The 21420-nt window shown below is 41.6% G+C and overlaps 1 long non-coding RNA gene across 1 annotated transcript; it reads left to right on the top strand.

Moving 5' to 3' along the window:
• Positions 1 to 18888: 18888 nt before the first annotated feature.
• Positions 18889 to 19671, top strand: LOC139577755 (uncharacterized). The gene is made up of 3 exons (XR_011675387.1): positions 18889 to 19185; positions 19321 to 19422; positions 19533 to 19671. It is a non-coding gene; the product is annotated as an uncharacterized lncRNA (long non-coding RNA).
• The last annotated feature ends 1749 nt before the right edge of the window (positions 19672 to 21420 follow it).

A 21420-nucleotide genomic window follows, 5' to 3' on the forward strand; every position in this document is an offset into this window, starting at 1 on the left:
TGTAAATTCAGGGAAATCAAGTGATGATCAGAAAAGGGAGCCAACTGATGATCTACATCTATAACAAATTGTAACAAAAAAGGGGAAATTAGGAATAAATCTATTCTAGATTTACATGACATAGTTTTGTTGGTCCAGGTATAACCCTTAGCATCCGGATTGAAATAACGCCAGGCATCCTCAACACAGAGATCCTTGCATAATTTAGTGATGACATTGCTATTTTGAAGGCTTTGACTCGTTCTAGGAGGAAAACGATCAACAGATGCATCAGGTGTTTCATTAAAATCCCCTGAAATAATTAGAAAAGCCTCTGAGTATTTGTTGTTTAAATCCTGTACTTTCCTGGTAAATTGGGTAAAAAGGGTCTTATTAGGAGCATGTGAGTTATGTCCGTATACATTACAGATGATGAAAATAGCATTGTCAAGTTTAACAGTTACTATGACCCATCTGCCGTCTTGTGAAGATGTGGATTCTAGAATGTCACCTTTAAACTTGTGAATAAGTGTCAAAACACCAGCAGAGTGATTTGATCCATGACTGAAATAGGCCATATCTCCCCATTGTGATTTCCAAAATTTCAAATCACTTTCACCCGAATGAGTTTCCTGAAGAAGGACAAAATCTGCATTACTGCGTTTACAGTATAAAAATAAAGCTTTCCTTTTTGTAGGATTTCTCAAACCCCTAGCATTCAGACTAACGATATTGAGTGAATTGAAAACGAACTCCTGCATTAAAAAAGAAAGAACACAAATTAGATAACAAGTATTAATATGAACAATAAAACAAAACGGTGAACCTTGAGAGGATTACTCGACGGAAAACCACTCAGCTGAGGTAGCGGTGGTTAACAGAATAACACATCTATTTACTTCCTTTTCTTTGGCAAGTGTTCATCAGTTGTAGTTCGAACGGTACATGTATTATTGGCAGTACATTAACTGTACTCATGGTAGTACTCACAGTTCCAATTTGGTTCATGTCAACAGAGTTACCCAGTAATCATTCTTCCTTCGATAAACGCGTGTGGGCCCTTGAACCCCGCCTTCTTTCCCTCTTGTCGCGCCTTCTGTATCAGCGGCCACAGTTTCTCTCTGGCAGCCTGATCCTGCGGTATCAGAGCTTCTTTGATGCGGAGTTTCTTCTCGTCCAGAAACTTGTTCCCCTTGGCCATTTTCCATATGATGTCCCTGTAATGGCGCATAGTTAAGCGCAAGATGATATTACGAGGGGGTGCATCAGATCTTCGTTTCCCAAGTCGATGTACCACATCAATCACGTCTCTTAGCCTGTCTTTGATGCATGGTGCCACTTTTCCCAGGATATGAATAACTACTTCTCTAATATCCTCTCCCTCTTTTACACCTTGGATTTTCAGATTCCACCTGCGAGAGTACCTTTGAAGTTCAGCTACATTCTCACACAGCTCATTATTTTTGGATTGCATTTTCTTCAGCTCATTCTCTAGGAACGTTATCTTTTCCTTGTTCTCGCTCACAATTTTGTGTAGTTGATTGACAGTTTCTGACAAATGATCGATCTTCTTTGATGTTTCTTCTGTAGCCCGCTCTATGAGGGACACTTTGGAGAGCGTGGCGTCTTGTTTAGTAGACAGGGACTGGATTGCAGAGAAAAGTTCCGACATGGAAATGTCGTCTTTTACTTTTTTCACCGGAGGATTTTTACTTGGGGTCTGAGGTAAAGAGGTTGCAAGGATTTCATCCTGGTCAGTTTAGTTTTTTCTCTTGTTAGAGATCGCGGCTTCTTGTGTATCCATGCAGCTCTGGTCCTCGTTGTGGCTAGCTAGCATGTCAGCCGTCTTCTGTGAGACTTGGATATTTCGTCTACTTTTGTCTTTCTGTCGTGTTCTTCCCATTCAACTTGACAAAAACTAACTCTAAACTTCTCCCATGTCCATAAAAAAAGTTATAGTTAGTTTCTTTCAATATTAATAGCCAATATTTGACTGTTAACCACCTAACCCTCAATATTGCTTTGAAGAGCGCGAAAACACTCCCTCTCACAGCGACGCCATCTTGGCCTTCCGACAGTAACCAGGGTAACGGGGATACCTAGTCATTTTTGCGTCATCATTGCATGCGATCATCATTCTCAAAGCCGCTGTTTACTTCTAAGATCACTTTAGCACCGCCCTAAAAACCCGATTCAAATTCGACACAAACCTTCAAATAGGTATGTAATGACACGTTATATAAACTCTTTATAGTGTTTTATTTACATTTTAGAGGCGATAAGGTGATAAGTTGGACAGATCGAGTGAAAAAAAGCTATTTCCCACACAACATCTCTCCTTCTCACTATCATGCATTAGTTTCGCTTCCCCACCCGCCATTTTTAAAAAGACCCGACGGGGCTCATTACCTGTTTGAATTATGCAGAAACGGCCAGCGTTTAGGTCATGTAAGAGATTCTGTTGGAAAGGGGAGAAATTGTGCTTTACAATGGTATTGACATTACAGTTGATCTGGAAGTATTACGTTTTTGGGGCGCTAAAATAAGGGCAATTGTACGGACCAAGGCAATGTACGAGTTTACGTGAGTTTACATTATTGTTGCTCCTATCTAACAGATATCTTGTGTCCTACCTAACCATGTATCACTACTGTTGCTCCTATCTAACAGATATCTTGTGTCCTACCTAACCATGTATCACTACTGTTGCTCCTATCTAACATATCTTGTGTCCTACCTAACTGGTGAACGTGTGGCTGTGACCGTGCTGTCAGTGCCTGTCATCACTGTTTGATTTATTTTACTGCAGGTATACTTTTCTGTATTTTTTGTTAATTTCTAAACACATCGCATGTATACTATACAATCACTTTGTGGATTCAGTCTGAGAGCAGTGAACATGTGACTGTCCTGTCAATGCCTGTCATCACTGTTTGATATTTTACTGCAGATAAAAACTGAGTCAACCTGAAGTGTGGGTGTCCGTGTGCCTTTCTTCTGGGGGGCTATGTGAAGTTGGTTACACCAGGTGCCTGTACTACAGAAACACTGCTAATCCAACAATAGTGCTAGGTGCCTGTACTACAGAAACACTGCTAATCCAACAATAGTGCTAGGTGCCTGTACTATATAAACACTGCTAATCCAACAATAGTGCTAGGTGCCTGTACTACAGAAACACTGCTAATCCAACAATAGTGCTAGGTGCCTGTACTACAGAAACACTGCTAATCCAGCAATAGTGCTAGGTGCCTGTACTACAGAAACACTGCTAATCCAACAATAGTGCTAGGTGCCTGTACTACAGAAACACTGCTAATCCAACAATAGTGCTAGGTGCCTGTACTACAGAAACACTGCTAATCCAACAATAGTGCTAGGTGCCTGTACTACAGAAACACTGCTAATCCAACAATAGTGCTAGGTGCCTGTACTACAGAAACACTGCTAATCCAACCAATAGTGCTAGGTGCCTGTACTACAGAAACACTGCTAATCCAACTATAGTGCTAGGTGCCTGTACTACAGAAACACTGCTAATCCAACCAATAGTGCTAGGTGCCTGTACTACAGAAACACTGCTAATCCAACCAATAGTGCTAGGTGCCTGTACTACAGAAACACTGCTAATCCAACCAATAGTGCTAGGTGCCTGTACTACAGAAACACTGCTAATCCAACAATAGTGCTAGGTGTCTGTACTATATAAACACTGCTAATCCAACAATAGTGCTAGGTGTCTGTACTATATAAACACTGTTAATCCAACCAATAGTGCTAGGTGCCTGCACACTTGAATTAAAGGGGAACTACTCTCAAAAATCTACATTTCTTAGATTTTTCCTAAACCTCAATTGTGGTCTCCTGATGTGGTTTAAGCATTGTTATGTACTTAGAACATACAATTGTATTGGTTTTCTGTTTAAAAAAGTCAGACTGGGAAAATATAAGAGAAATTTAGAAATCTGTGAATTTCTGACTCAGTTTCTCTGTTTCAATAATAGTAATACTATTATCCCACTGAACAGTACAACTTGGGTTGGTCTACTATTATCCTACTGAACAGTACAGCTTGGGTTGGTCTACTATTATCCTACTGACCAGTACAGCTTGGGTTGGTCTACTATTATCCTACTATTATCCTACTGAACAGTACAGCTTGGGTTGGTCTACTATTATCCTACTGAACAGTACAGCTTGGGTTGGTCTACTATTATCCTACTGAACAGTACAGCTTGGGTTGGTCTACTATTATCCTACTGAACAGTACAGCTTGGGTTGGTCTACTGTTATCCTACTGAACAGTACAGCTTGGGTTGGTCTACTATTATCCTACTGAACAGTACAGCTTGGGTTGGTCTACTATTATCCTACTGAACAGTACAGCTTGGGTTGGTCTACTATTATCCTACTGAACAGTACAGCTTGGGTTGGTCTACTATTATTCTACTGAACAGTACAGCTTGGGTTGGTCTACTATTATCCTACTGACCAGTACAGCTTGGGTTGGTCTACTATTATCCTACTGAACAGTACAGCTTGGGTTGGTCTACTATTATCCTACTGAACAGTACAGCTTGGGTTGGTCTACTATTATCCTACTGAACAGTACAGCTTGGGTTGGTCTACTATTATCCTACTGAAACGTACAGCTTGGGTTGGTCTACTATTATCCTACTGACCAGTACAGCTTGGGTTGGTCTACTATTATCCTACTGACCAGTACAGCTTGGGTTGGTCTACTATTATCATACTGAACAGTACAGCTTGGGCTGGTCTACTATTATCCTACTGAACAGTACAGCTTGGGTTGGTCTACTATTATCCTACTATTATCCGACTGAACAGTACAGCTTGGGTTGGTCTACTATTATCCTACTGAAACGTACAGCTTGGGTTGGTCTACTATTATCCTACTGAACAGTACAGCTTGGGTTGGCCTACTATTATCCTACTGACCAGTACAGCTTGGGTTGGTCTGCTATTATCCTACTGACCAGTACAGCTTGGGTTGGTCTACTATTATCCTACTGACCAGTACAGCTTGGGTTGGTCTGCTATTATCCTACTGACCAGTACATCTTGGGTTGGTCTACTATTATCCTACTGAACAGTACAGCTTGGGTTGGTCTACTATTATCCTACTGACCAGTACAGCTTGGGTTGGCCTACTATTATCCTACTGAACAGTACAGCTTGGGTTGGTCTACTATTATCCTACTGAACAGTACAGCTTGGGTTGGTCTACTATTATCCTACTGAACAGTACAGCTTGGGTTGGTCTACTATTATCCTACTGACCAGTACAGCTTGGGTTGGTCTACTATTATCCTACTGAACAGTACAGCTTGGGTTGGTCTACTATTATCCTACTGACCAGTACAGCTTGGGTTGGTCTACTATTATCCTACTGAACAGTACATCTTGGGTTGGTCTACTATTATCCTACTGAACAGTACAGCTTGGGTTGGTCTACTATTATCCTACTGACCAGTACAGCTTGGGTTGGCCTACTATTATCCTACTGAACAGTACAGCTTGGGTTGGTCTACTATTATCCTACTGAACAGTACAGCTTGGGTTGGTCTACTATTATCCTACTGAACAGTACAGCTTGGGTTGGTCTACTATTATCCTACTGAACAGTACAGCTTGGGTTGGTCTACTATTATCCTACTGAACAGTACAGCTTGGGTTGGTCTACTATTATCCTACTGAACAGTACAGCTTGGGTTGGTCTACTATTATCCTACTGAACAGTACAGCTTGGGTTGGTCTACTATTATCCTACTGACCAGTACAGCTTGGGTTGGTCTACTATTATCCTACTGAACAGTACAGCTTGGGTTGGTCTACTATTATCCTACTATTATCCTACTGACCAGTACAGCTTGGGTTGGTCTACTATTATCCTACTGAACAGTACAGCTTGGGTTGATCTACTATTATCCTACTGAACAGTAGAGCTTGGGTTGGTCTACTATTATCCTACTGAACAATACAGCTTGGGTTGGCCTGTAACAAGTAAATAAAGAGTAAAAAGTAATTAAAGAGCAGCAGTAAAATAACAATAGCAAGACTATATACAGGTGGGTACCTGGCTCTCAAGAGAAGACAGACTATGTGCACACAGCCCACAAAATGAGGTGGAAACTGAGATGCACTTCCTAACCTCCTGCCAAATGTATGACCAGTTAATTCATACTGTATGTTGTAGTCTGTCAAAGAGGGGAATCACAGACTGATCTCAGTTAATTCACACTGTATGTTGTAGTATGTCCAAGAGGGGAATCACAGACTGATCTCAGTTAATTCACACTGTATGTTGTAGTCTGTCCAAGAGGGGAATCACAGACTGATCTCAGTTAATTCATACTGTATGTTGTAGTCTGTCCAAGAGGGGAATCACACAGACTGACAGCCTGTAATTTTATTAAAAGCATTCAGTTAATTACATGGCAGTTTAGAGAGCAACATCATAACAATAATCTACATCATAATCTATATCATAACATTTATAATCAATAACATCATTATCTATATACTACTAACAACATCATAACAATAATCTACATCATAATCAATATCATAACATTTATAATCAATAACATGAGAGGTAAACAACAACAACAAACCCCTTTATAATTTTTTTTTTCAAATTACAAAGAATGACCAGATGATTATAATAATATATGGACTAATAATGGAAACACTTCAAGATAAAAATCTAAGAGACACTAAATAAGATAAAGAATCTAAGAGACACTAAATAAGATAAAGAATCTAAGAGACACTAAATAAGATAAAGAATCTAAGAGACACTCAGTAAGATAAAGAATCTAAGAGACACTAAATAAGATAAAGAATCTAATAGACACTAAATAAGATAAAGAATCTAAGAGACACTCAGTAAGATAAAGAATCTAAGAGACACTAAATAAGATAAAGAATCTAATAGACACTAAATAAGATAAAGAATCTAAGAGTCACTAAATAAGATAAAGAATCTAAGAGACACTAAATAAGATAAAGACTAAAGACATTAAGACAAAAGCAAAAAGCAATACAGTCTGGAACACAAGTCAGATGTAATTGAGCTACTCTCTTCAAATAATTAAAACCCCATGTTACCCAAAACCCCATGTTACCCAAAACCCCATGTTACCCAGAACCCCATGTTACCAAAACCCCATGTTACCCAAAACCCCATGTTACCTTGAACCCCATGTTACCAAAACACCACGTTACCCAAAACCCCACGTTACCCAAACCCCATGTTACCCAGAACCCCATGTTAGCCAAAACCCCACGTTACCCAAACCCCATGTTACCCAGAACCCCATGTTACCCTGGTGGTAAAAACCAAACTAAAAGGAATAATGGTGGTTGCAGTCACTCCTTTTAGATTTCTTCCAAGGTTCTAGAAAGATAAACTCATTCTGAACTTGTTATTAAAATTAGAACCACTTCAGGTTTGTCACCACATTTTAAACACCAGTCCACTGCTGACCATCGATTTAAAACACAAAACTGACCTAAGATCAGCATGTAGGGTCAGCTTCATTCTACTCCTACTCCGTCCCCTGGGCTGCTCTCTCCTCTCCCGGTCCAGCTTCAGCTCTGGAGCTCAGAGAGACCATCTCCATGGCATTGACGTCAAGATCCATGCTGCTCACCCTGTTCACTCTCTTCTGCCTCCTGGTGGGCTAGGGAGACACAGCACCAACAGTCAGACATTTACTCTCTAGTATCTCCATTCTCTCTCCCTCCCTCTCCCCCTCACCCTCTCCCTCTAGTTTAAATGACTTGTAACGTCTGAGTAAATGTCTTTACCTTGTAGTACAGGTAGGAGGTGGTGATGGCTGTCAGTAGGAGCAGCAGCACTACAACGTGTCTGATGATGAAGGCTGGCAGAGGAGAGGCTGCAAACAGAAACACCTTTGATGAGGGGACTGATCATCATCAGATAGATCTGTGGGAAATCTGTCAATGACAAAGTTATAAGTATGGTTCATGTTCAGTTACCTGTGATGGTGAGGGAGAGGAGATCACTCTCAGAGAAGAAGTTATGAGAGAAAACATAATTGTCATAAACACAGCTGTAGTGGTAGTGAGTAGAGACGTTCACTGAGATAACACTCAAATACAAAAGCATTCTGGGATATTTAACTTGTATTTCATTCCTACTTGACTGAGTGATCTATTTTGCAAAGCAGACTGACAAGCTAAACAGTCATCATGAGAGGTGCAGAGGAAGTTGTATGAATGAAGGAAATCAGTTGAATATAATTATAATATGTTGATATTTCCTGAGCAGATCACTGTGAGTCCAGGAAGGAGATATAATACATGGACAAAAGTATGTGGAACTCAGCAGTGAGTTTTACAACAGAGGATTATTTTTACGCTCTACGTGGTTCAACACTCGGCGGTCCGTTCTGTCAGCTTGTGTTGTCTACCACTTCACGGCTGAGCCGTTGTTGCTCCTAGACGTGCCACGTTAAGTCACTGAGATCTTCAGTAAGTCCAATCTACTGGCAATGTTTGTCTATGGAGATTGCATGGCTGTGTGCTCATTTCAGCTACACATTGCTGTGTGGCTGAAATATCAGAATCCACAAATGTCCACATACTTTTGGCCATATAGTGTATCTTGTTATTACCTGAGCAGATCACTGTGAGTCCAGGACGGGGATAATACATTCTCCCACACTCCCTCAGTGAAGACTCAGACCCATAACAGTAAACAGCATTCCCTCTAGTGGTGTATCCAGGTGGTACTGAAACAGTGGATCCACAACCCAGCTGTCTACACACTACTGAAGCTACATTCCTCTGGTTCCAGTCTGAAGCTCCCACAATCCTCCACTCTCCCTGGTCGTACCGCTCCACTCCACCAGCACAGCGACTGCCTCCTCCCACCAGCCTCACATCATCAGGCTCTGAGAAAAGAAAAGAGAGAGACAGTAATCTTACTATTTTCTCACTAAAACACACCTATATTGTCTCTCATATTCTTCACTCCAGGTGAGAAACAATGTTGATTGAGTGACAAACTGTTTCTTACCTGAGCAGGTGAGTCCAACAGCATTACCAGGTAGGCAGGTGTTGTGTTTTCTGTCTGAGGTGTCACAGTCCAGGAGAAGGGACTCTTTGCCTTTACACTGGAACTCTTTATCCCAGGTCTGACCCTCACCTCCTCCATAGAGCCCCCCCTGTAGAGCTGCAGGAGCCCCACAGCCAAGCTCCCCACAGACTACCTCTGCATCCTGCCGGTCAAAGTCAGCTTCACACACTGAGGCCCAGGACTGATTGGACTTCACCTCCACTCTCCCAGAGCAGAGACCAGCTCCATCCACAAGCCGCACAGACTCTGGAGAAAAAGAGTTGGTTGAACATTCAATCAGTTTTGTTGATGACACTGTCAAGGACTAAACACAAATATGTTGGATAAAAGATTGTAGTTTGCTATGTTTGATACTGTAAGAGGTAGAAATGGGTTCTTAGTCACTCAGGATCGGGTTGGGAATAATGCAGGCAGGAGACAGGAATAAGTTCACTTCACTTTATAGAAAATAAACAGCTGGACATCCATCAGGCAGCTTCACTTCAGTACCATCTGAACTACAATGATCTGCCCATGAACATCTCCCATAAACCAATATGACAAACACAAATATAATGTTTAAATACATCTGACATCTCTCCCTCTATTTAAATGAAATTGAAACACATAAAACATGATACATGGTAATATTGTATAATGTATAAATAAATCTCTCAATATGACCAGTCTCTTACCTGAACAGGTCACATGACGATAATATTCACCAATACAGACACCACGTCCTCCTACGATGATGATGACGACACACTGTTCAATAGAAGACTCATTTCCATAGCAACTACCATACAGTGTGACTCCTCTTCTTCCATCTTCAACCAGAGGTCCTCTAGATTCAGCTACAGGGTTCCCACAGTCCAGCTCTCTACACACAACCTTAGTCTCTCTCATCATGCTCCACCAACTAGAACATAGACCTGACCACTCTCCTCTGGAGAAGACTTCCACTGTCCCAGAACAGGAAGTGGTCCCATCCACCAGTCTGACTGAGAGTTCAGCTGTAAACAGCAGAGAGGAAAACACAGTGGTGAGGACAGATGATGACAGTGATTCTGTTATTCTAACAGCAGTAATGCTTTGTGGTTGACAAGTATTAGTAGTTCCATAAAACACTACTTGTTATTGGGTTTTAGAATGGTTTGTATGGATACATGAATTTCTCCATGTGGGATAATAAAGTTGACTAATATTGAACTGCTATAATCACTGTAGATTTATACTCTACCTACCTGGTGGACTGACGCTTTGAGCCTGGAGATCTGAGGAGAAAGAGAGAGACAGAGGAGAAAAAGAGAGACAGAGACAGAGAGACAGAGAGAAACAGAGGAGAAAGGGAGGAGTCAGAGGAAGAGAGATACAGAGGAGAAAGGGAGGAGTCAGAGGAAGAGAGATACAAATGAGAAAGGGAGGAGTCAGAGGAAGAGAGAGACAAAGGAGAAAGGGAAGAGTCAGAGGAAGAGAGAGATAGAGGAGAAAGGGAGGAGTCAGAGGAAGAGAGAGACAGAGGAGAAAGGGAGGAGTCAGAGGAAGAGAGAGACAGAGGAGAAAGGGAGGAGTCAGAGGAAGAGAGAGACAGAGGAGAAAGGGAGGAGTCAGAGGAAGAGAGAGACAGAGGAGAAAGGGAGGAGTCAGAGGAAGAGAGAGACAGAGGAGAAAGGGAGGAGTCAGAGGAAGAGAGAGACAGAGGAGAACGGGAGGAGTCAGAGGAAGAGAGAGAAAGAGGAGAAAGGGAGGATTCAGAGGAAGAGAGAGACAGAGGAGAAAGGGAGGAGTCAGAGAAAGAGAGAGACAGAGGAGAAAGGGAGGAGTCAGAGGAAGTGAGAGACAGAGGAGAAAGGGAGGAGTCAGAGGAAGAGAGAGACAGAGGAGAAAGGGAGGAGTCAGACAAAGAGAGAGACAGAGGAGAAAGGGAGGAGTCAGAGGAAGAGAGAGACAGAGAAGTCAGAGGAAGAGAGAGACAGAGGAGAAAGGGAGGAGTCAGAGGAAGAGAGAGACAGAGGAGAAAGGGAGGAGTCAGAGGAAGAGAGAGACAGAGGAGAAAGGGAGGAGTCAGAGGAAGAGAGAAAGACAGAGGAGAAAGGGAGGAGTCAGAGGAAGAGAGAGAGAGGAGAAAGGGAGGAGTCAGAGGAAGAGAGAGACAGAGGAGAAAGGGAGGAGTCAGAGGAAGAGAGAGACAGAGGAGAAAGGGAGGAGTCAGAGGAAGAAAGAGACAGAGGAGAAAGGGAGGAGTCAGAGGAAGAGAGAGACAGAGGAGAAAGGGAGGAGTCAGAGGAAGAGAGAAACAAAGGAGAAAGGGAGGAGTCAGAGGAAGAGAGAGACAGAGGAGAAAGGGAGGAGTCAGAGGAAGAGAGAGACAGAGGAGAAAGGGAGGAGTCAGAGGAAGAGAGAGACAGAGGAGAAAGGGAGGAGTCAGAGGAAGAGAGAGACAGAGGAGAAAGGGAGGAGTCAGAGGAAGAGAGAGACAGAGGTTAAATGAACATCAACATGACCTTTCATGATGTGAATGGGAAGATAGGCTTATTGATGGTATTGTGCAACAACACCCATGTGTACATACACTATATATACAAAAGTATGTGGACACCCCTTCAAATTAGTGGATTCTATTTCAGCCACACCAACAACCACGTGTACACACACTCTCTCGTATACCCTTTCTCTCCCCTACCTTCCCTTTCTCTCTACCTTAGCCTCTCTCCCCTCCCCTCCTCTCTCCTCTCCACTTCTCTCTCCTCTACCCTCCTCTCTCCCCTCCCCTACTCTCTCCTCTCCACTTCTCTCTCCTCTACCCTCCTCTCTCCCCTACCCTACTCTCTCCAATACACTTATCTCTCTCCTCTACCTTCCTCTCTCCTCTCCACTTCTCTCTCCCCTATCCTCCATTCTCCCCTCCCTTTCTCTCTCCTCTTCCCTTTCTCTCTCCCCTACCCTCCTCTCTCCCCTACCCTACTCTCTCCAATACACTTATCTCTCTCCTCTACCCTCCTCTCTCCCCCACCCTCCTCTCCCCTCTCCACTTCTCTCTCCTCTACCCTCCTCTCTCCTCCTCTCTCCCTACCCTCCTCTCTCTCTCTCCTCCTCCTCAAATCTCTCTCCCCACCCCTTCTCTCTCTTCTCATCTCTCTCTCTCTCTCTCTTTCTCTCTCTCTTCGTGACATACAGTGTTGGACCTGTTGATCTTGACTCAGCTCATAGACCTCTATCATCTACACCCCTCCCTTCTCCTACTCTAACATAACACCAATATAATATATACTCTCATTCATTTACATAGAGACAGATACAATCAATCATTGACACACTGAATATACAACAGTCAGATGCATGACACCATCACAACTTAACTGACATTAGTGGCTGTCCCCAGATGGACAGTTAGGCTACAGTAAAGTACATTTACAGGTGATCACATCATTGTACTGCTTTGAGACACATTTTTACTGTCTGCTTCCAGTTGTATGTTATTTTACTAGCCCTGCAAATGGTAATATATCTTACAATATCAAAACATATCTCAGTAACTGTCACAAGTGTCTATCAACGTAACAGCCTCCTACCTGTGCTCCAGAACAGGATGGTCAGTACCACTGCAGGTATCATATCTGTCTCTAACTGGGGCTCCGCTGAGCGAAACAAGTCTACTGTCATGAAGAGTCGACTGAAGTGTGGAAAATACTGCTAGGCTTTATGACTTCTATCTCATTACGTCCTAACTTCAATGATGTGAGATAAACTTCTTAGCAACTTATCTTGGATCAGTGGTTGAACACACTACAGCAAACTGATATGTTAAAAAAACTCCACAGGAAACTGCTGACAGAGCAGCAACGTTTCACATAGTGTGCCCTATAATATCGCCTCTAACTTTCTACTGCTTGAGTTCACCTCTTATAGAATATTGGCTTAATGTTCCAGCACCTCAATATAAACAGTACCAGCACCCAAAATGAGTACTGATGAGGTCTCATGTTAGAGCAGGAAAAGGGGGGATGTGGTGTAGAAGCTAGAGGTCTGTTACCCAAGTCAAGTCAACAGGCCTGATACTATATGTCAGGGTCAGGCTGGGCTGGGACAAGAGAGGAACAGGTTACTGGTTATGATGACATCACTGGTGAGAAGTCAGTGAATAAAAGATGAAGGGGAGAGGAAGGAGGAGAGGAGAGGGAGGAGAGGGGGAGAAAAGAGGAGAGAGAAGAGGAGGATGGGAGAATGGGAGAGGAGAGGGAGGAGAGGTGGAGAAAAGAGGAGAGAGAGAAGAGGAGGATGGGAGAAAGGGGAGAGGAGAGGAGAGGAGAGGAGAGGAGAGGAGAGGAGAGGAGAGGAGAGGAGAGGAGAGGAGAGGAGAGGAGAGGAGAGGAGAGGAAAGGAGAGGAGAGGAGAGGAGAGGAGGATGGGAGAAAGGGAGAGGAGGTACTGTTTGTCTCCCACCGTCCCACTCAGAGGACTCTACCTTCTGTTATCAAGTGGGCATTTCCACCATATTTAGTGTACCAGTCATTTCAGTGAAGGGAACAAGTGCACACTTTAGGAGAAAGGAGAGATAATTGGTGCAATGCTTCTTTCTAGTCTACAGTCCTGCGTCTGTGACACCAGATTATCACCTAGTGGCCATAAGAGGAACTGTCCTGTCAGTGTGTTTTTACTGCTGGCTCTAAACAACACATGACCTGCAAACAGGATATGATTCATGTGTGAGTACTAAACGCATATGAATATAGTATATTATAGTATATTTATTATATATGTGGGTCTGATATGTAAACACTCTTCATGTTTGCTGTTTTATCACTAAGAAGAACATTGGGCACTATGTTACCAAACACATGTGAAACCTCATGATATGAGTGATAAGAAGTGTTTAAAAAGGTGAGTTCTGAACCCTGTAGACTACTGCACTACTTCTGAAGAAGACCAGAGTCATTTCAGAATGAAGACTGCTATAGTTCTGACGCTGTTGCTGTTCTGTCTGTCTGGGGCCTGGACTCAGGGAGAGAGTGGAGGGGTGACTAGTAGTTCTGTCTGTCTGTCTGGGGCCTGAACTCAGGGAGAGAGTGGAGGGGTGACTAGTAGTTCTGTCTGTCTGTCTGTCTGGGGCCTGGACTCAGGGAGAGAGTGGAGGGGTGACTAGTAGTTCTGTCTGTCTGTCTGTCTGGGGCCTGGACTCAGGGAGAGAGTGGAGGGGTGACTAGTAGTTCTGTCTGTCTGTCTGTCTGGGGCCTGGACTCAGGGAGAGAGTGGAGGGGTGACTAGTAGTTTTGTCTTTCTGTCTGGGGCATGGACTCAGGAAGAGAGTGGAGGGGTGACTAGTAGTTCTGTCTGTCTGTCTGTCTGTCTGTCTGTCTGTCTGTCTGTCTGTCTGTCTGTCTGTCTGTCTGTCTGTCTGTCTGTCTGTCTGTCTGTCTGTCTGTCTGTCTGTCTGTCTGTCTGTCTGTCTGTCTGTCTGTCTGTCTGTCTGTCTGTCTGTCTGTCTGTCTGTGTGTCTGTGTGTCTGTGTGTCTGTGTGTGTGTGTCCTGGACTCAGGGAGAGAGTGGAGGGGTGACTAGTAGTTCAAATCAAATCAAATGTATTTTGTAAGCCCTTCTTACATCAGCTGATATCTCAAAGTGCTTATCAGAAACCCAGCCTAAAACCCCAAACAGCAAGTAATGCAGGTGTAGAAGCACGGTGGCTAGGAAAAACTCCCTAGAATAGCCAGAACCTAGGAAGAAACATAGAGAGGAACCAGGCTATGAGGGGTGTCTAGTCCTCTTCTGGCTGTGCCGGGTGGAGATAATAACAGAACATGGCCAAGATGTTCAAATGTTCATAGATGACCAGCAGGGTCAAATAATATTAATCACAGTGGATGTCGAGGGTGCAACAGGTCAGCACCTCATGAGAAAATGTCAGTTGGCTTTTCGTAGCCGATCATTCAGAGTTTCTCTACCACTCCTGCTGTCTCTAGAGAGTTGAAAACAGCAGGTCTGGGACAGGTAGCACGTCCGGTGAACAGGTCAGGGTTCCATAGCCGCAGGCAGAACAGTTGAAACTGGAGCAGCAGCACGGCCAGGTGGACTGGGGACAGCAAGGAGTCATCAGACCAGGTAGTCCTGAGGCATGGTCCTAGGGCTCAGGTCCTCCAAGAGAGAGAAAAAAAGAGAGAAAGAAAGAGAGAATTAGACAGAGCATACTTAAATTCACACAGGACACCGGATAAGACAGCAAAAATACTCCAGATATAACAGACTGAACCTAGCCCCTCGACACATAAACTACTGCAGCATAAATACTGGAGGCTGAGACAGGAGCGGTCGGGAGACACTGTGGCCCCATCCGACGATACCCCCGTACAGGGCAAAACAGGCAGGATATAACTGCCAATGTTCTGTCTGTCTGTCTGCAAGCCAGCCAGCCAGCCAGACAGCCAGCCATCTGCAGTATATACACTAAATCACCAAAAGTATGTGGACACCTGCTGTTCAAACATCTCATTCCAAAATCATGGGCATTAATATGGAGTTGGTCCCCCCGTTGCTGCTATAACAGCCTCCACTCTTCTGGGAAGGTTTTCCACTAGATGTTGAAACATTGCTGCAGGGACTTGCTTCCATTCAGCCACAAGAGCATTAGTGAGGTCGGGCACTGATGTTAGGTGATTAGGCCTGGCTCGCAGTCGGCGTTCCAATTCATCCCAAAGGCGTTCGACGTTGTTGAGGTCAGGGCTTTTTGAAGTTCTTCCACACCAATCTCAACTAACCATTCATGTATGGAACTCGCTTTATTGCACGGGGCATTGTCATGCTGAAACAGGAAAGGGCTTTCCTCAAACTGTTCCCACAAGGTTAGAAGCACAGATTCCTCTAGAATGTCATTGTATGCTGTAGCATTAAGATTTCCCTTCACTGGAACTAAGGGGCCCAAACCATGAAAAACAGCCCCAGACCATTATTCCTCCTCCACCAAACTTTACAGTTGGCATGATGCATTGGGACAGGTAGCATTCTCATGGCATCCTACTGGACACACATGGGTTAATGATACATAGACAACATCGGTCTGATCTTATAAAGACCTTTGGACAGGAACATTAGATAATCAGTTATAGACACCAGTAGGAGTGTGCATGTCACCACCAATAGAATCTATGCCCCAATATCTGAGCCAATAAGAGAATGGACACTAAGCAAGACAACACGATTCATAAAGTGGAGTGACGATGTTAAGTAAGGATCAGACTGTATAGACTATATTACATGTATTTAGTGTATTATTGGGGCGGCAGGGTAGCCTAGTGGTTAGAATGTTATGTAAGGATCAGACTGTATAGGCTATATTACATGTATTTAGTGTATTATTGGGGCGGCAGGGTAGCCTAGTGGTTAGAATGTTATGTAAGGATCAGACTGTATAGACTATATTACATGTATTTAGTGTATTATCGGGGCGGCAGGGAAGTGGTTAGAATGTTATGTAAGGTTCAGACTGTATAGGCTATATTACATGTATTTAGTGTATTATTGGGGCAGCAGGGTAGTGGTTAGAATGTTATGTAAGGATCAGACTGTATAGACTATATTACATGTATTTAGTGTATTATCGGGGCGGCAGGGTAGTGGTTAGAATGTTATGTAAGGATCAGACTGTATAAAAGCCAAGTACTAAGAATGAAGAGTCAGTTCTTCCATGGAATTGCCCGGCTTAGAGGTCCCTAAACAAAGGAACGCAACACTTATTTGTCATCACTCATCTATATCATGTTGAAATCATTTGCGTGAGAGTGGGGAGATGAGGTTGCATGTCATGTTAAAACTAACAGCTCAAAAACCACATGGAATCTGGGAATAATGTGTACATCACTGGTTAGAGGACAACTTGTAGAAAACAGCTAGCTACATTTTGATTCAAGTGGGTCACCAATGCTGTAAGTGTAACACAGCTCTTTTTTTGTTAGTCACTTTTTGTTACATCACATAAATAGTACTGGATTAATAGCCTGGATTTTTCCCCTGAGGTTAATATCCATATCATGCTGAAATCAATAGAACAGGGGGCAAACGTTTAGTGTTCTACATTGTGACATTATTAAAATACTCCTACTACAATGTTAAAACATTCTACATTGTGACATCATTAAAATACTCCTACTGCAATGTTAAAACATTCTACATTGTGACATCATTAAAATACTCCTACTACAATGTTAAAACATTCTACATTGTGACATCATTAAAATACTCCTACTGCAATGTTAAAACATTCTACATTGTGACATTATTAAAATACTCCTACTACAATGTGAAAACATTCTACATTGTGACATAATTTCATTGATATCATGAAACAACTCCTTCATTAATGTATTTTGTGATGTTTGATCAGAGATCTTTTATCAGAGTATCTTTTCTCACATTGAGCACAACTATGAGATTTCTCTCCTGTGTGTGTTCTCTGGTGTGAATTCAGCTGGCTCGACGTAGTAAAACTCTTTCCACATTGATCACAGCCATAAGATTTCTCTCCTGTGTGTGTTCTCTGGTGTAATATCAAGGAGCTTGACCCAGTAAAACTATTTTCACATTGATCATAGCTATAAGATTTCTCTCCTGTGCGTGTTCTCTGGTGTGAAGTCAGTTGGCTAGATGTATAAAAACTCTTCACACACTGATCACAGCCATAAGATTTCTCTCCTGTGTGTGTTCTCTGGTGTAATATCAAGGAGCTTGACCCAGTAAAACTATTTTCACATTGATCACAGCTATAAGATTTCTCCCCTGTGTGTGTTCTCTGGTGTCAAGTCAGCTGGCTAGATGTATAAAAACTCTTCACACACTGATCACAGCCATAAGATTTCTCTCCTGTGTGTGTATGCTGGTGTACTATCAGGTTGTTTAGCAGAGTAAAACTCTTCCCACATTGTTCACAGCTATACGATTTCTCTCCTGTGTGTGTTCTCTGGTGTATAGTTAGATAGCTAGATGTTGAAAAACTCTTTCCACATAACATATATTTTTATATTTGTTTAACACTTGTTTGGTTACTACATGATTCCATATGTGTTATTTCATAGTTTCAATGTCTCCACTATTATTCTACAATGTAGACAATAGTTAAAACTGATCCTAGATCTGTACAATGTAGACAATAGTTAAAATAAAGAAAAAACATTGAATTTGTAGGTGTGTCCAAACAATTGACCGGTACTGTATATGCATTGTGGAGGTGAACTGGTCCTAGATCTGTGCAAAGGCATAACATCTACAGCAGGAACAACTGTCTGTGTTAGAGAACATATAAAACGAACTGGTCCTAGATCTGTACAAAGGCATAACATCTACAGCAGGAACAACTGTCTGTGTTAGAGAACATATAAAACGAACTGGTCCTAGATCTGTACAAAGGCATAACATCTACAGCAGGAACAACTGTCTGTGTTAGAGAACATATAAAACGAACTGATCCTAGATCTGTACAAAGGCATAACATCTACAGCAGGAACAACTGTCTGTGTTAGAGAACATATAAAACGAACTGATCCTAGATCTGTACAAAGGCATAACATCTACAGCAGGAACAACTGTTTGTGTAGGAGAACATATAAAACGAACTGATCACAACAAGTGTAGCTTTAATTTGGTATATTGAATGTGTGAATTTCATGAAAGTTTAATTTTTACAGTCATTTATTTGAATTTGGCGCTCTGCATTTACACTGGATGTTGGCCAGGTGGGACGCTACCGTCCCACATATCCCAGAGAGGTTTTAAGTAATAACTTCATTACATGTACTTATTGTGCATTCACTGTCTTACAGAAAACAAAGAAGGATCCCTATTGTGTGCAGATTTTGCATGAAGAACCAGGAAAACATATCTATACATCTCAGCAGAGTGTGCATGAAGACAGAATCAAAACAAAAGATTGATCAGGAAGTTCGTAATTCCCGCGATTCCATGATAGAGCATCTTTGGCACGGCAGGATCATTGACTACAGAATACTCAGCTGTATTGTGACACAACAGGACGCACTCCAACCTCTGATTAAGAATCGTGAACAAATGGGTCATTTTGTTACGAACAAGCCAGAAGACAAACAAATAACTGGGTAAGCTACTATTTTGCACTGATAAAATAATATATGTGCAAGTTACATGCTATTGGAGCTCATTTGAACTGTTGTCCAATTATGTTTGATTGTAAAATGATATAAATGTTTTTGTTAATCTGCATGATATTTCAGCCAAGTGGAAGTGGCTCAAGTGTTGGCACCAACTACAGATGAAAATATAGATGAAGAATCAGACGTCATCATGGAGGATGACCAGTCGGCGTTGTACCAACCGTAAGTAAATACAAATAGAAATCATCTCATTAACAAGTACTACGTAGAAGTATAGAAGCAAACATGGATGTATTTTATTTATTCTAATCTGCATACTAAATATTTTTCAGACCATTGAACCAGTCATGGGACACCAAACTGAGAAAGGGGATGCAAAGCAGTGGTTTATACCAAAAGCCTCTGGATTGTGATCTTCTGGCTGGATTTGGGAAATATCTCCGCGACGACAACAACATTCCCAATTTCAAACAGGAGGTATGTACAGAGATTTTACTTTCATTTAACTGTTTACATATTTTAATGAGAATTAATAGATTTTAAAGTAGTTATTAACTATGTAATTAATATTATTTTCATGTTTCATGCCGAGAGAGACAGAGAGGATCTATTACATTAACTTATGTTCATCTGTGATGGCTGAGAGAGATTTGGGTCACAGGTGCTGTTTTGAGTGGTTAAAAAGGTCACATAGCTTGAGAGAGAGAGGATCTATTACATAAAGTTATCACAGATAAATGTAAAACACATTATATTAATAATTCCCTAACAAGTGGAAGTCATTGTCTCTCATAACTGTTGCAATACAAAACATTGAAACATTGTTAAATATTTGTTACTTTGGTTTGCATTGAGTGAAATGTTATACATATTGAAAGAGAAGGTGCAATATTACACAATTAAATAATAGATCTCACACACACACAAACATGGCTTCATTGTTGTTCACAGTTTATTATCATAGTTTCTCACCATTTTTAATTATTGCTTATAATCATAGTTTGAACATAGTTGGCCATAGTTTCCAATCATAGTTTCTAATCATAGTTTCTATGTGTACTTTCTAATTGTATTTTCTAGTCTGAGAAGTTTTGGTACAATAATATAGTCAAATACAACCTAACAGGCCAGAAGCAATTGTTTGTCCCTGTAGTTTTGAATTTTTCCTTGTCAGAAAATTGTTGAGAGGCTAAGATAATGACCTTTGGAGGTGATCTTCCCAGGATGTCAACATTCCGTTATCTTCTGTTGGAGAGGGGAGGGGCAGTACAGTGAGCTGAAGCCTTTGATTGCCCTGATACTGGGAGCCTGTCATATATAATAAAATATATAAAATATCTGTAAGATATTTTGAGCTACAAACATACTTCTATTTGGAGAGTTTTTTTTTACCATTCAGGGATCTACTATCACACAGTCATGAAATCATAAATAAATGAATGTGTACACTAAAGTATGTGAATTTGATGGACTTTCTAACCTTAATACCTGCGCTACGGATCCCTTTTACGGGATCACTTTCCTAAACAACCGCTAGAGTTGCAGGGCGCCAAATGCAAAAATATTACTAAAAATATTTATAATCATGCAATCACAAGTGAAATATACCAAAACACAGCTTAGCTTGTTGTTAATCCATCTATCATGTCAGATTTTGAAAATATATTTTACAACGAAAGAAATCCAAGCTTTTGTGAGCGTAGCTTTCAATGCTACAACAGCTAGCCCCAAATTAGCATGGTCACGAAAGTCAGAAAAGCAATAAAATTAATCGCTTACCTGAGATAATCTTCGGATGTTTGCACTCACGAGACTCCCAGTTACACAATAAATGTTATTTTTGTTCGATAAATATTACTTTTATAACAATAAAAACGCCATTTGGGTTGCGCGTTATGTTGAGAAAACTACAGCCACGTTCCGGTCCTGAAAGGAAGATGAAAATTTCCAAACGTATCAGATTAAAAAATATTACTAAAAATATTTATAATCATGCAATCACAAGTGAAATATACTAAAACACAGCTTAGCTTGTTGTTAATCCACCTATCGTGTCAGATTTTGGAAATATACTTTACAGCGAAAGAAATCCAAGCTTTTGTGAGTGTAGCTTTCAATGCTACAACAGCTAGCCTTATATTAGCTTGGTTAGCTTGGTCACTAAAGTCAGAAAAGCAATAAAATGAATCGCTTACCTTTGATAATCTTTGGATGTTTCCA

Source organism: Salvelinus alpinus, chromosome 6 (assembly GCF_045679555.1).
Source record: "Salvelinus alpinus chromosome 6, SLU_Salpinus.1, whole genome shotgun sequence".
Lineage (NCBI taxonomy): Eukaryota > Metazoa > Chordata > Actinopteri > Salmoniformes > Salmonidae > Salvelinus > Salvelinus alpinus.